Raw genomic sequence first — 17,935 nt, forward strand, 5'->3', positions numbered from 1 at the left:
CCTCTTGGCCAGACGCCCCACAGGGCTACTCCGACAGACCATGAGGCCTATAACCAGTTGGCGCTTTGCTAGCACCAGGGTGGCCAAGGATGAAATATGTGATCTTCAATGCTCTGTGTTGCTCCTGTTCAGAGAACTCTGTAGGTGTCTTTGGGCACACAACATTTTTTCTTGAGGCAAGCCGAAGTCAGTAGCTGAAGTCTACGCCCCTTCGTGGGTGATTGGTCAACAGTAGGGATTCGTCAGTAAAGTCTTTGTTCTCATTCAACGAGAGACGACTCGATTTCATGTAAATTTTTTCATTGAGAAATAATGCACCAAAATTTCATGACTAAGATCTCCTTAACTCAATAAATATTTTTTTTGTTGCTATCTTAGATTCATTCTGATTATTTGGAGGAAGGGTATACAGACTACAGCATCTCAAAATGGACAAACGGTAGTATTGCCATTTCTCTTCTCATTTTTCATGCGAAGGTCTTTTAAGGGAGCATGCAAGCACACTTTTTCGGTTCGCCAAGCCAACTTTGGGTAGCTGCCAGCCGAACTGAAGCATGCTGACTCCTTAAAGAGGAGTTAGACAGTGCTGCAGTTTGTTTCAATATAATTTCAGGCTGATCTTGTTGGAGGTGTAAGTGCTCTTCATTTTTGGAGGATGTTATGTTATTTGATATATGTTTATGTCTGGGGTGTATTTATGTGCCATATCCTCACCCCCGTTCTCACCCCCATCCTCACCCCTTGTGGCATTACTGTAGTAAGGTCGGGGGCTGAGGAGGTTCAGCACAACTGCACTCCAGTTTCATCAGCAGACGGAAGGACGGCCGGTGGGCCGTTACTGTGTCAGTTAAATATAGACCATCTCTGGAGCAGCAACAACAGCAGCTCTATCGCAGCCTGTTAGGAGGCGAGGGAGAGGCCACGTCACCTAGGGAACCTCACTATCCTCATTCATCCAGCCGGCTATACACTAATTTAGTGTTCCTTATTGTCATTTTAAGGCTGTAGTTTAGGGTTAAAGAGGGGGTAAGGGTTAATATAAGGTGACACCAGGGGATAGTCTCTCTTTTTCCTGTTACATGTTCCATATTTCCACAAAGTATCCGAAGGTCACCCCTGGTATCACTACTGGTAAATAGTTGGAAAACAGGCTATTTGTAAGTGACATCATGGAGATGGACACTGTTCATGCCATGTGTGGCCATCTCTCTACCATTCCAAGATGGAGTTGTCTATTGGGTATCTGTTCGGATGTCCTACTGAACCCCCCACACTGTCTGGCCTGTTTCCCTATTTCATGTCGTTATCTGGTTCCCATCCCCAGGCCCAGTGCTGCAAGAGCATAGTAGAGTGGAGCTGTGGGAGCGAAGGTGCATTAGTCTTCCTTTCATCTGCCCGTCCTCTTGTGTCTGAGGAGAGCACGTTTGTTGATAAGTGTCCAACAGGCCTTTGAAGTCTCAGCCTCCGTTACTCTCTCCCCAGCCATCCCCAACCCCCCTATCCCTCCCATTAGTGCATCAATTACTGAGACATGACCAGCCGAGCCAGGCTTGTTTGCACTTGAGTGTGTTTTAGGGTCCACCTCTCTCTGGTCTTCTGATAAACATGACAGCGCTAGCCCACAGCGTTCATGTAAACACCTCTGATTCTCATTCATCTTTTATTAGGCCACATTACTTACACTCATTTACACAAGGCTGCCTCTTGTTGCTAAACAATGTTTTTGGAGGGGTTTTGTTATACTTGCCTGGGTCCTTTGGATATAATTGTAACATTGACTGCACAAACATGAATTATTGTGGATACATGAGTTAGAATGGTCTTTTCCGTCATGATACATGGCATCATATCTCCTCTGCTGTGTAGTCCCATCTCCCATCTCTCCAGTCCAGTTTTTCTCATGTACTGCAGTTAGCGCTGTTTCTTGGCCAGGCATGTACTAACGTGTTAAAAGGCTTGTTTTTACATTCCACCCTCTTCACTAGGTGATATATGGTTTATCTTGCTGTTTTGTTTAGTTTTTCCCTCCATCCACATGTGTTAATAATACTGATGCTCCGGTTGAGGAAAGCCCCTGGAATCTCAGGCTGGTGGTTTTAGCTGTTACAGTTATGTAACTGCTCTGTCTGTCTACCCAACCAAACTACTGCTCTGTCTGTCTATCTGTCCATGTACTGTATCTGCTGTTGATACTGGCACTGAGGGTAGTTAAGATGTTTCTGAAGAATTTAAAAACAATTATGAAAATATATGTTACATAAGGTTGCTTTAGGGATGCACAGTATATCGGTGAACATCGGAATCTAGTTTAACATCGGAATCATCGGAACATCGGAATCTAGTTTAACGCCGATGTTAAAAACCGATGTCAAAGCCACTGTGCAAACCTATATAACGTAGGTGTTATGCCCTGGCCATAGATGCTTTTATTCTCTATTTTGGCCGAGTGTGGTTCCCAATCAGGGGCAGCTGTCTTAGGTTGTCTCTGATTGGGAATCATATTTAGGCAGCCTTTTTTCCCACCTGTGTTTTGTGGGTAGTTATTTTCTGTTTAGTGTCTGCACCTGACAGAACTGTTTCGTTTTTTCACTTTGTTATTTTGTTTGAGTGTTTGAGTAATAAAGAATCATGAATACCTTACCACGCTGCGTTTTGGTCCATGCCTTCCGACCAGAACAGTTCTGGTACATGACGTAATGACGCCATGTACAATTTTGCGCTACGTGTTGCACGCAAAATTGTACATGGCGTCATTACGTCATGTACCAGACCGGTTAAGTCTCTCGTCGGAAGGCATGGACCAAAACGCCGCGTGGTAAGTAAAAAATAAATAGTTTTTCTCCCCAATTTCGTGGTATCCAATTGTTAGTAGTTACTGTCTTGTATCATCGCAACAACTTTGTATGGGCTCAGGAGAGACTAAGGTCGAGAGCCATGCGTCCTCCCTGAAACACAACCCAACCAAGCGGCACTGCTTAACACAGCGCGCATCCAACCCGGAAGCCAGCCGCACCAATGTGTCGGAGGAAACACCGTACACCTAGCGACCTGGTCAGCATGCATAGTGCCTGGCCCGCCACAGGAATCACTAGTGCGTGATGAGACAAGGATATCCCTACCGACCTAACCCGGACAACGCTAGGCCAATTGTGCGTCACACCATGGACCTCCCAGTCGCGGCCGGCTGCGACAGCCTGGGCTCGAACCCAGAGTCTCTGGTGCCTTAGACCACTGCGCCATCCGGGAGGCCCGCAACACAGCATTTCTAACCTAGCCCACACAATGTCTGCTGTGTGGATCGAGCAGTCAACAAGTCGAGCAGTCAACAAGTCGAGCAGTCATTTGAAAGAACATTTCAGTGAGACAACTCAAGGCGAAATCCATTAAAGCCAAGATAATGGAATTCATCTCCCTTGACAATCAATCGTTCTCTGTCGTGGGTGATGTTGGCTTTCGCCGACTGGTCGAGCACTGGTACACACTACCAAGTGGGCTACTTTTCAGATGTTGCCCTACTGGAGTTACACAATAATAGCGTCACTGCTATTAGCTTCACGACATGCATACTATGGAACGCCGTATGGGTCTTTGCATGTCAAAAAAGATACAGTAGCAGAATCAAAGCTGCACAAAAAAAGTCTGCAAACAAGAAAACCCTGGACACGAACGATGTGTTTACAATACCGCGTTGGTAATAAAGCATAATTTGTTTGACCGCAACTTCTGGGGTAGCTAGCTAACCTTGGTACCTAGCTAGCACCAATACAACCAGCCTGAAAACAATGACCAGTAGAAACTGCAGTCATTTTCATTATTCTTAGCAATGATTTCGGAATCCCTGTGAGTAAGTATTAGCAATGTTGCCACTTGTTGCCACCTATTGAAATTGAACTTCAGTTCTTGAAAATAAATAGCTAGCCACCTACTTAACCCTGTTGCCCAAAGCTAACGTTATAATCAGGCAGCTAGCTTCATCAAATAATAACTGTCTTATAAATTAGGGTTATTTTAGATGATGACACCTAGCTGGCTAACTATAGCTACTGACACATTATGTCATTTTGCTGTGTTTTTGGGAAAGAACATTGCTTACATCCATCAGCTAGCTATCTTTTTTTATGACCAGCACTGTAGGTGCGTGAGACAGTGATAGTGTAATCAATGTGTAATAACTACATAAATGTATGAACGTGTTAAATTACTATGTGATGTGCAGTCATATTCAGGTCCTGATTGGTCAACAAGCTTATTTGACACGCCAAATAGTGTTTTTTTGTTTTTTTGACACACCATAGACCCAAACGGCATTCCGTAGAAATCCTGGTTGAGGATGAAACGACTGAACAAATGAACAACGAAATAGCACAGCATGTAAGTGAAAGAAATAGGTTTTGATTATGTTTTACTGGTAATGGGAACATACGTAAATGCCAACAAAATCACTTTTGGGTGTGTGTGTGTGTAACCTTTGTTTAACTAGGCAAGTCAGTTAAGAACAAATTCTTATTTACAATGACGGCCCGGACGACGCTGGGCCAATTGTGCGCCGCCCTATGGGACTCCCAATCACAGCTGGATGTGATACAGCCTGGATGTGAACCAGGGACTGTTACGCCTCTTGACCGCTGCGTTCACGTGTGTGTGTGAACTATGTAACTGTACTAGAATGCTTAAAAGGCTGCAAAAATGTTAAATATCGGTTATCGGTATTGGGGTTTTATTGGCAAGGAAAGTATTGCATATCAGTATCGGACAAAAATGTCATATCGGTGCATCACTAGTTGCTTTACACAATTATTTTGTTCAGAACCACATTGTGTTCTCTCCGGCCTGGTGCAGTTGAGAGCTGACAGACCTTTCGTCTGTTACCAGCTTGAGAGTGGCTGTCTGCGAATAACTCTAGGCCTACATACTGGATGCATGTGTTTAGACAAATACGCCCTTAAACGTCAAAGCCCAAAGCCCAGCTCCAGATGTGTGTCCTCCAGCTAGCTGGGGTTTGGAGGCGTGGTGTGATAGGAAGTGTGTGTGTGTAGCATGCCTGTAGCATGCAGGAACACAAAGTGGCTTTTGTTCAAGGGGATTGCAGCATTGCTACTCTGATGTTTTTCACTCTGCATACGAAGTCATTCATCCGCACCATGGAATGCTGTTTCCTCTAGGTCATATTTATGCGTGTGGAGTTATTTTCTCTCTTTCGCTCCATTTTTCTCATTTGCTAATTTTTCAAAAGACTGGCTAATTTTGTTTATATCAGAGTCATTAAGGGTGAATCATGTCCCCAGCACCGAAGAGGGTCTGCATTGTGCCACACAAATGGCCAATTGTAGTCGATGTTGATTATTAGATTAAGCACTTAGTTGACCCCCCTTTCCAATGTGTTTTCATCTGTTCTCGTTAACTGTGGATTCATTCACTCTCTGCTTCCATTGCTCTGCTTTGTGTTTTATACATGGGCAGAAAATGGAATCCAATATGTTTTTAACTGTGGGCTGTCCCACAGGGACTGTGAATATCACTGGGCTGTGTGAGAGAACGAGACCATGCAGTATAGATGGAACTGAAATAAACCATAAACCAGGCTGTCTGTCAGTCCAATAACTCTGCTTTCCTCTGTTTGATTACCACTGGCTGACAAGATGCTTGATCAAATAAAACTGATATGAGAGGACATTGAGTTTCATTGGCTGGCAGTGGGAGGATTATATTACGTACAGTACCAGTCAAAGGTTTGGACACACCTACTCATTTGTCTTTATTTGACTATTTTCTACATTGTAGAATAAATAGTGAAGACATAAACTATGAAATAACACATATGGAATCATGTAGTAACCAAAAAAGTGTTTTAAAATGTATATATTTTATATTCTTCAAAGTAGCCAACCTCTCTTTGCCTTGATGACAGCTTTGCACACGCTTGGCATTCTCTCAACCAGCTTCACCTGGAATGCTTTTGCAACAGTCTTGAAGGAGTGCTCAGCATATGTGGGAACTTGTTGGCTGCTTTTCCTTCCCTCTGCGGTCCAACTCATCCCAAACCACCCCAACTGGGTTGAGGTCGGGTGATTGTGGAGGCCAGGTTATCTGATGCTGCACTCCATCACTCTCCTTCTTGGTCAAATAGCCCTTTAACAGCCAGGAGGTATGTTGGGTTATTGTCCTGTTGAAAAACAAATGATAGTCCGACTAAGCGCAAACCAGATGGGATGGCGTATCACTGCAGAATGCTGTGGTAGCCATGCTGGTTAAGTGTGCCTTGAATTCTAAATAAATCACTGACCGTGTCACCAGCAAAGCACCCCACACATCACACCTCCTCCATTCTTCACAGTGGGAAACACATGCGAAGATCATCCGTTTACCTACTCTGTGTCTCACAAAGACATGGCGGTTGGAACCAAAAACCTCAAATTTGGACTCATCAGACCAGAGGACAGATTTCCACCAGTCTAATGTCCATCGCTCGTGTTTATTGAACCAAGCATGTCTCTTCTTCTTATTGGTTTCCTTTAGTAGTGGTTTCTTTGCAGCAATTCAACCGTGAACAGTTGATGTTGAGATGTGTCTGTTACTTGACCTCTGAAGCATTTATTTGGGCTGCAATTTCTGAGGCTGGTAACTCTAATGAACTTACCCTCTGCAGCAGAGGTAACTATGGGTCTTCCTTTCTTGAGGTGGTCCTCATGAGAGCCAGTTTCATAATAGCGCTGGATGGTTTTTGCGACTGCACTTGAAGAAACTTTGAAAGTTCTTAAAGTTTTCCGCATTGACAGAGCTTCATGTCTTAAAGTAATGATGGACTGTCGTTTCTCTTTGCTTATTTGAGCTGTTGTCATAATATGGAGTTGGTCTTTTACCAAGTGGGGCTATCTTCTGTATACCCCCCTACCTTGTCACAACACAACTGATTGGCTCAAATGCATTATGAGGGAAAGAAATTCCACAAATTAACTTCTAACAAGGTACACCTGTTAATTGAAATGCATTTTTCATGAAGCTGGATGAGACAATGCCAAGAGTGTTCAAAGCTGTCATCAAGGCAAAGGGCGGCTACTTTGAAGAATCTCAAATATAAAACATATTTTGATTTGTTGAACACTTTTTTTTGGGGGGGGTTACTACATGATTACATATGTGTATTTTTGATGTCTTCACTATTATTCTACAATGTAGAAAATAGTAAAAAATAAAGAGAAGGAGTAGGTGTGTCCAAACTTTTGACTGGTACTGTATCTTTATTGCTGACCTTGTATAGCAATGTGTTCTGTAGATCCTGGTGGTCCTTGGCTTTATCTAGTGTGCAGCACAGTAAATGTTGATGTAACATGATCTCGTTACAGCCAGGCAAACGGACTGGCTGGAGCCTCGCTAGGGGCTGAACAGAGGAGAGAGGACGTCTCGCTACCTGACATTTATCCCCCCCACTCTGCCGTCGCCGTGGAAGACAGTGCTGACATTAGTGCCATACCACAGGATTCCTCAGCACAGCACTTGCTGACCGGGTGGAAGAGCGGCAGGTGCAGCCAGTGCTAAAGTTCACAGGTTTCCCAGCCAGGGCTGAGGACTGAGGCCCCTATTGGTGCTAATGTATTGTCTGCTGCATCTCACTCCCTGTCTCTCTCCTCCCCCTCTAACCAACAGAGAAGCTAGGAATTGGGGTTAGTTAGAGTCTGGAGTGCTTTTTGTGTGTGTTTTTGATGTTGTCCTCAGCCAGTTGTGTTGGTTATACTCAGTACAGAGTAGCATGGATAGTTCAGGCTTGAACCCAAGCAGTGATACGGGTTGAAAGGGGGAGTATGTAGAGGTTTTTAAAGTTTTACAAAGTTGCACAGGAGGTTGGTGGCAACTTAATTATGGAGAACAGGCTTGTGGTAATGACTGGAGCGGGATAATTGGCATGGTATCAAATACATCAAACACATGGTTTCCAGGTGTTTGCCATTCCGTTCATTGTTATGAGCGGTCCTCCCCTCAGCAGCCTCCTGTGGTGTACAGGTGTAAAACAGTACAGTGAAGTTCTTACCTTGAGATTTCTTTCATAACAATGCAATGAAAATAATAATAATACTAATAATATAGATACTATAATAACGTATAATTCTAAATATAAACCACACAAGAACTACGATGTGAGTTAGAGACACAAGAATGCAAGTATATAGAGGTAAGTGCCAGCACGTTCCTCAGTGGGGTGGCAGGTGGCCTAGTGTTTAGAGCGTTGGTCGGTTGCAAGATCGAATCCTTGAGCTGACAAGGCAAAAATGGTCATTCTGCTCCTGAACAAGGCAGTTAACCCACTGTTCCTCGGCCATCATTGAAAATAAGAATTTGTTCTCAACTGACTTGCCTAGTTAAATAAAGGTCAAAAAATAAATGTGCAGGGGTACTGGAGTGGTTGTGGTGGGTTTATACATAACAAGTGACTAGTCGTAGGAAATACAGTGCCTTCAGTAGTCACACCCCTTGACATTTTTCAAATGTTGTGTTACAGCCTGAATTTAAAATGGATTAAATTGTGGTGTGTCACTGGCCTACACACAATGTCCCATGATGTCAAAGTGGAATTATGTTTTTAGAATTGCTTAGAAATTAGTAGAATATTTTAAACTGAAATGTCTTGAGTCAGTTTGTATTCAACCCCTTTGTTCTGGCACGTATAGAGAAGTTCAGGAGTAAAAATGTACTTAACAAGTGATAGGAGAACGCTGAGGATGGATCAACAACATTGTTACTCCATAGAACTAACTTAAATGACAGAGTGAAAATAAGTAAGCCTGTACAAAAAAAAATCCCCCCAAAACATGCATTCTGTTTGCAATAAGGTACTAAATTTTAAACTGCAAACAATGTGGCAAACAAATCAACTTTATGTCCTGAATACAAATACATATTTTCAAGCATGGTGGTGACTGCATCATATTATGGGAATGCTTGTCATGGGCAAGGACTAGGGAGTTTTTACAAATAAAAATAAATAAAGAATAGAGCTAAGCACAAGCAAAATCCTAGAGAAAAACCTGGTTCTATGTGCTTTCCAACAGACACTGGGAGACAAATTCCCCTTAAAGCTGGTCAATAACCTAAAACACAAGGCCAAATATACACTGAAGTTGCTTACCAAGGCGAAGTTGAATGTTCCTGAGTGGCCAAGTTACAGTTTTTACCTAAATCGGCTTGAAAATCTATGGCAAGACTTAAATGGCTGTCTAGCAATGATCAACAACCAACTTGACAGAACTTAAAGAATTTAAAAAATAATAATGTACAAATATTGTACAAGACTCATGGTTGTAATCGCTGCCAAAGGTGATTCTAATGTGTTAACTGAGAGGTGTGAATATATTTCATCATCAAAAATGTACCAAAATGTCAAATGTTTTTACTGTGTCATTAATCCATTTTGAATTCAGGCTGTAACACAACAACATTTGAAATGAGTCAAGGGGTATGAATACATTCTGAAGGCACTGTACATGTAAACACTAAAAGTGACTGGTAGCAGGAATATATAAACACGTATGGTAATATACTAATGGTAATATATACATGTAAATAGGAGTACTCGTGACCAGTAGCAGGATAATAGATAAATACTAATGCTAATTTCAATCAATAATTGTATTTATTATTTTGACAGAGAAGACATATTAAGACCTAGGTCTCTTTTCCAAATGCACCCTGTATCATACAATATAAAATACATATTAAACACACAAAAAAAGAAAACAAATATATATATATATATATACACACACACACATTTAAAAAAAATAAAGTCATGGTAAGCACAAATAAAACACCACAAATTACCCAGAAAAACAGTTACATTCATCCACAAATCCCCAATCAATATTTTAAATTGCCCAGACAGGAATGTATTTTACATTTTGTTCCAGCAATACGGTGCTTTAAAACTAAAAGCAGATTTACCTAACTCTGTGTAGACCCTAGGAACCTCAAGCGTTAACCAACCCTGTGAACGGGTTAGGAACTTTAGGTGTCTATACTTCAACAGCAAATTTAGATAAGATGGAAGTTTATGAAGTAGGGGCTTGTAAACAAAAAGGTAGTAATGTAGAGATCTATGGGTCTTTAGCAAAGTGCAGCCAACTTTTTGATACAGGATACACCGCTGAGTGTCAAAACTGTTGCCAGTAACAAAATAAAGGACACTATGTTAGATGGCATCCAAAGGTTTAAGAGTAGTAGCAGCTGCACTTTGATAAATAATATCACCATAATCAATAACAGATTAAAAGGTTAACTGAATAATCTGCTTCCTACTGCTTAAAGAAAGGCGCAATCTGTTTCTGTAGAAAAAGCCAACTTTAAATCTTAGCTTCTTAACCATCTATATGTTTTTTAAAATCAATGGACAGCAGTTTAATGGAGTAATAAATCAAATCAATAATCATTTTAGCAGCAGTGTAGGTTGTGTCTGAGTGGGCAGAGACCTGTGGATGGGCAAAGAGTCCATGTGGATAGTCTGTGGGGGAGGAATAGCAGTAGTTGTTAGCCATTTATACTGAATCCTGGTTGGTTAAAATCGCATTCCAGCCGGTGTCTTTTCGACAAGTCACCACTGGCTAAATCTATGACGTTAAAATGCCTATTTACTCTGTTCCATCTGACTGTGCAATCCACTGTCTCATCAGCCCAGCCAAGCAATTTATAAACTTTATCTCCACCACAAATAGCATTATCTCACATTTCTTTTAGATTAACATGTAGTTTTCAACAGCGGATATTTGTATACACCTAGCTGTCTGTCTCCGACATTTGAAAAATGGTTTCAATATTCAAATTCCATCTCCATCTGTCCCATAGTAATGAACGTGTCTGGAGTCGGGACGAGACAGACAGGCAGGCAGCATTTCTCATCCAGTTGAAATCATGAATCAGTATCATTTTTATGGATGTTTGTAAAGAAATGTCAATTAAAAAAAGGTCAGACGAAACAGTGCATCTAGTTTGCAGTCTTTCCATCTTCAGTTTGAAGTTATTGTTTTAGCTGTGTTGTTGGCTAGCTCTTCTGAAGAACTGTGTCCTGACGAGTGAGCACATTTTATATGCCTGGCGAAATCGCGCCTCATTAGCTCGTTATGGATGTGTCCAAATAAATGTCACTAGTAAACAGCTTAAACAAATGCAGCTACTTTGTTGTTATTCTGACTGCACTTTTTGAAGTGACTAAGTTAGCTGTAGTTGGCTAGCAAGCAAGCAAGGGATAAGAACGTTGCCAGCCGGTATAGATTTTTGTCCGGACTATATCTTGTGGAAGGATGAAATAGTATGAATAAATTCATTAAAATACATTTTTTTTACAAAAATATGTAAATAATTACTCGACTTTGTCTCTGGCCTAACAACACACGTGCTAATATAACCTCTAAACGCTGGCTTCTCGGGCATTATCACTTAATTAACAGTCTTATTGTATTGATCAGGGTTGATTGTGACATCTCTACTTCAGTCTGACAGAGAAAAGGCCATGTTCAGGGTCGTCTGTGTCTGTATGCCGCACAAGCCCACTCACTGGGCGTCTGCTCTAGCACTGACCCTGAACTCACTATAATCTGCTCATGTGGCTTGTGTGAGTGTCTGAGGCTGCGATTACACAGGCAGCCCAATTCTGATCTTTTTTCCACTAATGGGTGTAATGACCAATCATATCAGCTCTTTTGACAAAAATTGGGCAAAAGATCACAATTGGGCTGCCTGTGTAAATGCAGCCTGAGTGTCTTTGTGTTGAGAGTTCATCTACACTTCAGAGAGCACAGCTAAGATGGAAAGATACATACCGCACTAGGACATTATGTGTCCCCTCCTCCCGGAATAAATGTTTAACACTTTTCATGAACCATCCACATTGGATTCCTAGTATGTCAGATGGGCTACTGTAAGAAGGAGAAGGTTCAGTCAGCCAGGAGGAGTCAGATGGCGAGGCACTATGTTTGCATGACTGGAACATAGTCAGACATGCTGGACTCTGTCCCGCTCCCTGAGTTAGTCAGTGTTACCATTGGTACACTAAAAACTGAAGTGCTTTGTAACACTAAAACTAGTTGCAACTGAGCTGCCATCACATTAAAGGAGACACAACCTTAATTTTGCTGGAGTATTGAAAACACATGGTTGTGAAGGTATTGGGACAGATTTAAGGTGTACTTAAACATTTACCCTGAAGTCTTCTGAAACATGACATGGTGTGTTGTAACAAACCATAATCAAAAGTTGTGCAACACCTTGCCAGAGACTGGGAGCCCTAACCCAGAAAAGGTTGTGCACACTTATGTTGTTTTGACTTCTATATAGTGCAGAATTAGATCTCTTCTGGAGTTTCCAAATACTGTAAATGGGAGTCTCTCCCTTATTGTATATTCCCTGCTCTTATATGGTGTTTATAAATGCCTCAGTAATTCTAAAAGGTCAAATGGACAGTATTATACTCAAAAGCCCCACAAAAAAATGTTAAAATATAAATTAATACGTTTGTCCAGGATAGTAATTAATGAGTACAAAATAACATTTTCAAGACACGATTGGAGCTTTAAGTGCTTTATCTTTTAGTAACAAATTATCACATGACAAAACATTAAAAGGTCTTAAACATTTTTATATTGATAAAGGCATTTCAAAGATCTGCAAGGTATTTATCATATCCTTCAAGATCAGAATGTGGCATATTTCACATTCATGGAAAAAAAATAGACAATGACCGCTAATGTCAGAAGTGGCACTCATACAAAACCTGTAAAAGAAAGCATTGAGCCCTGGGCTGAAGAGTTATCTACCTATCATCCATTATGCTAATTCCTGAACAAGTCAGTTAACCCACTGTTCCCTGGTAGGCCATCATTGTAAATAAGAAATGGTTCTTTCTTGACATGCCTTGATAAAGAGAAATTGTTCCGATTGAATTGAATCACTATACAGTTGAGTTAGATGATATGATCGACAGTTCAGTTGGCTGTAGTCTGATCCTGGTCTTAATTGGCTTTGGGTAGGATTTGCCAGCCGGTGGGTAACATGTATGTTTTTCAGCAGGAAGACAGAAATAGCAAATAATAACAAGCAATAATGATAGTACATTAATACATAATTAGGTCAAATACTATATTAATATGAATTATTATTATTAAACATATCAATAGCAATATGCAAAAAGCTAATACTTGATTTAAGCTATGCAAATATTACAACAAGATAACAATATGAATGTCAAAAGTGGGATGCAATAATAACAGCGAGTGGTAGGCCAAAACTAGAGAAGGCTAAAATGGCAGTGGCTATATAGTGTAGCATATAGCATGTGGTGGATACATCATCAGTAGATACAACTTAATACTACTGACTTGTTTGCCTACTAGTTTTAACTCAAAAGCAGGCCTTAATTTGCATATAAAACAAGTGCACGAAAGGTGCAAAAATGGCATGTCAATTAACAACATGTAGCATCAAGAAAACGGATCAATGAATCAAAATGTCTGAAATGCTACACAAAACAAATGTTCTTATCGAGCGAATTCCTTTTCTGTTTCCTTCAACGTAATAACATTGTGTACTCAAGTTTTCATTGACTCATCATTTCTTGGATTGTTTTGGAGAGTTTCATCTGAGCGTTTGGTGTGCTCTCGGGTGTCTGAGTTCGTGAAGAACCTGAATACAGTGGAGTTGCTCGCAAACTTGCCTGTTTTTAATACTTGACCATAAAGTTTGCTAAATGGCACGAATGTACTCTATGCCTCAGACTGGGGGAATTCTGAACAGTACAAAAGCACATGTTTGAAGTTCACATTTTGTCTTTAAACTAAACATTTGTCTTCTGATATGAAGGTATGAAAAAATGAAGGTAGAATTTTACGCAAAAAAACATTCTCCCTAGGCCCTATTCAAACTTGAGATAATTTGATTTAACGTGGACTAATTATGTCTGTAGTCCATTTTTCTTCAGTTCATGTAAAGTCTACTTATGTCAAGTCTGAATCAGGCCCTATGTGATCAGTGTAACAAGGGTTGTTCAGCACAACAGTTTACTCCTGAAGACTGGCTGAGTGGACTAAAGGCGCTAGAATGCTTCAATTCGCCTGGTGGCTAGCTGAAGTTGGCTAAGCGAACCAAACGAGTGTGCTTGCATACTCCATTAAAAGACTTAAAAACTAGAGAAAAGTGCAATAATCTTAGAATTAATCTAAAATAACTCAATACATTTCTCATTAATTTTGACCTTTTTGTGGAGGACATCTTAATTGCGCAATTTTACATCTAACTAAGATGTTTGGTGCAGTATTTTTCAATGAAAAAATGTGCATGAAAATGACTCGTCTCTTGTTCAATGACAATAAAGACTTTATTGAATAATCCCTACTGTTGACCACTCACCGGCGAAGACTCGTAGACTTCAGCTTCGAACTTCAGATTGCATCCAGAAAAAATGTTGTATGCCCGAACAGCTAAAAAAAAACCTCACAAAAATATTACAAAATGTCCTCAGAATATATGCACAAACTACTGAACTGTTTCGACTTGGAGGCATGCGGTCTCCCGAAGGCAGTGTTTTGACAAGCAAGAGACCTGGGTTCACATCCACCTTCTCACATGCATACCAGTGATGAAGGCTTACTTTATACATGTCACCTCTTCTATAACTTACATAGCCCTAAATAACATTATTTATAATCTCACAAAGTTGCCTGGCAACTGTAGCCTGTAACTAGTGCCAAAATCTACCCTAGGAAAAGTATTACTTTCCCAGTATCTTTTTTAAAATGTTAATTCAAATATTGTCTGAAAATGCAATTAATATTTATAATCAATCAATATTTATGTTATGTTTATATGAGAGACAGTCTGCCAAAACATGTGTGCTACCTTTTACATGCACTGAAACACCAAAAAGTGTTTTCACAACACTCTTAAAAACACAATGATTCAGAATGAAGAACCACTTTGGGTGGCTCAGAATACTTCCATTCTGTTTCGAAATCCATTCAGTGTATCATAGCACTTCCATTGAGTTTACATTCAAACACCCTCCAAACACCAAACATCTCAGCTTAGGTGCATTACTTATCATGGTTTTACTACACAATGATGATGCTTTGAGTTATTCTACTTTAACAGTGTATTATATTAGCCCGTAATCCCTCAGGAAGGCTTCATGGTAATAAAGACTCCCTTGCCCTACTGGTAATGGTATCGGAGTGACATGGAATGCTCTTGAAGTGATACACCGGCCAATGTTTGAATTAACTGAAAGCAGTAAGTGTTGGTGTAGTTGTGTAAGTATTTCAGACCACCAGGGATGCTTTTGACTCTTGACCTTTTTCCACTCAGTGCTTCCTTTGCCACTTAAATCAAGGATTACAGTAAGACTTGATTTTGAGCTCTCTTGGAATTCAGTTTTTCCTAGTTGGTTTCACTTCAAGCTAGGCAATTGTTCTTTATTAATGTTCTCCGCTTAAGTGCTTGGTAGTTTTAAGATTTGTATTAGGGTCTTTTGTTTGTGTAGATTTGTATTAATAGTGTAAAGAGTCATGCTCCATACGGTGTGAGTGAACTGCTCCTAGGCTATGGGGGAGTACAACCTCCCTCTACCAAGCTTGATACATTAAAAGTGTTTTAAGTGATCTCCTCTTGGTTGTTTCTCTTCAAGCTGCACAGCAGAACACACGAGCCCATTGTGATTTTGCATTGAAGTGTATGTAAATATCAAAGGCGTTTGCTATTTCTTAGCGTGTAAGTTCGTGCTCCGGAGAACGCACTCCCCACACTGCCATGGAGACAGACACCTCTGTGCACTGTACGTCACTTTGTGCCTGCAGGTGATGAAAAGTGCTGCACAAAAGTATGTGTTTTGAATCTTGGCTCCTCACAGGCCAGCGCAGTGGGAGGAAGCAGCCTCTTGGAGTACAGCACAGAAAGGCAGCGCTGCGGCCTCTTTTTTTTCAACTGCACAGTGGAGACTCGGCCTGTGATTTATGGAGTGAGTGGGAGCTGGGCAGGTCATGTCCTGCCGGAGAACTCTGCTACTGGGGAGGTGGATGGACAGGCAAAACTTTGGACGGAGGGAGGAAGGGAAAGAGAGAGAAAGTAGAGAGAGAGAGACAGAGTGGGAGAAAGTAGTCTCTCTCTGTCTGTCTCGATCTCCCCACTGGGCTCAGAAGTTTCTGGCCTGGGTCACACACAACACTAAGATCTCTGGTCCCAGTGTTGGTTCTCAGGGTTGATACTGTATATGGGCCTTTACTAATCACCAACTAAGGCTGCTGAGAAACTCACAGGAGATGGAACTTAATATCAGAAGGCCCAAAACACTTCTGTTTGATAGAATCATTTTCTTTCAAAGTAGGCTTACATGTAATTAGCAACACGCATGCCCCGCCCCCCTATAGGATCTTTCCTTTTCAGCCACTTCAATCTTGCTGGATTGATTGCTTTCATTCTAGTCTGGTGACTCTTTCCCACTCTTGATTGTGCCATTTGTTTTTTTCCCTTTAACGTAACGACTGTGGAAACATTTGTAATGACCTGTCAAACACACTCCAGTAATGGCTGAAATGGGCTCAATTGAATACATTAGGCAGGTTTCCATTGACCCAGGTTTATTCAACAAAAGCAATGTCGCGACATTGCGACATGTGTAATGGAAATGGCAGCGTAAGGAAAAATGTTCTAAAGATTTTCTTAAATATCTGTTCAACAGGGTTGGATTTAATTTCTCAAACTTTCTTTATTGCAACAAAATATGGAAAGTGTTTTTGGAATAAATGAAGACAGCAGAATAATTTAAGGTTTGCGGTGCACGTGATACCATCATAGAGGCCTAACTATAAAGCTCCACTCCACATGCAATTCTAAATGCCTATTGCTTCTAAATCTATTTTCAACTCGAAAATAATGTTTCTGCAGGACAAGAATTGTCCTGACTTTCACGAATTTCAGATCTACAGGAGTGCAAGTTTCCCCATGGCACGGCCTGTGGTGATACGTTGTTGGTACATGAGCATTTTTAGAATATGGCAAATATTAGTCAATTCTTGCATTCTATCCATGGTGGATTTTGCGAGCTACCTGAGAATTGAAACAGATTACAATGACAGAGAGCGAGACCCAGATGCAGACACAGGAGGCAGATGGTTTGAGTCTCTGATATTTATTAAACAACAAGGGGCAGGTTGAGGACAGGCAAAAGTTCATTAACCAGGTCAGAGTTCCAAACGGTACATGAGGCAGGCAGGCTCAAGGTCAGGGCAGGCTGAAAGGACAGGCAATTGGGCTCAGAGTCAGGGCAGGCAAAAGGTCAAAACCAGGAGGTCTAGAAAAACCGAGACAAGTAAAAAGCAGGAGCACGGAAAAACACGCTGGTTGACTTGACAAGACGAACTGGCAACAGACAGAAAACACATTAATAAATATCCTGGGAGTAATGGGGAAAATGGGTGACACCTGGAGGTGGGTGGAGACAATCACAAAGACAGGTGAAACAGATCAGGGCGTGACACAGAAGGTGGAAGGGCATACAGGCTGTCACCAATTGATACATTTTTTGGGGTGTGATGTCATTATGTCCAGGTGTTTTAATCCCATGACAGTTCAATGGAAATGCACTGTAGCAGGTAACTGACACATCTATTTTCTTTGCAAACGTTTTAAATGTTGACAAAAAAATCACTAGACAAGTTTGTTAGGCGTAATGGAAAAATAGCTAATGGCTTTCTTTGCATCTATAAAAACACTAACACTTCGTCAGGGATTTAACACACCGTCTCTATACCAACTTCACAAAAAAGAGAAGAAAGATAGCTTTATTTTGGTGGATGTTGTTCTTTTGTGCAACTGAAAAAAGTAATGATTTAATACAGTTAAAATGTTTACAATTTAGATATGCTGAAATTAAGCATGTTCCGAAAAGGAACACTCTGAATAAAGG

The 17,935-nt window shown here is 40.9% G+C and overlaps 1 protein-coding gene across 1 annotated transcript in view; it reads left to right on the plus strand.

Moving 5' to 3' along the window:
* The window catches only part of LOC109889344 (insulin-like growth factor 1 receptor), a 148,191-nt gene that overhangs the window by 37,186 nt on the left and 93,070 nt on the right, over positions 1-17,935 (plus strand). The gene's annotated exons all lie outside the window — the stretch shown is intronic.

The sequence above is a fragment of the Oncorhynchus kisutch genome, linkage group LG4, assembly GCF_002021735.2.
Source record: "Oncorhynchus kisutch isolate 150728-3 linkage group LG4, Okis_V2, whole genome shotgun sequence".
Taxonomy (NCBI): domain Eukaryota; kingdom Metazoa; phylum Chordata; class Actinopteri; order Salmoniformes; family Salmonidae; genus Oncorhynchus; species Oncorhynchus kisutch.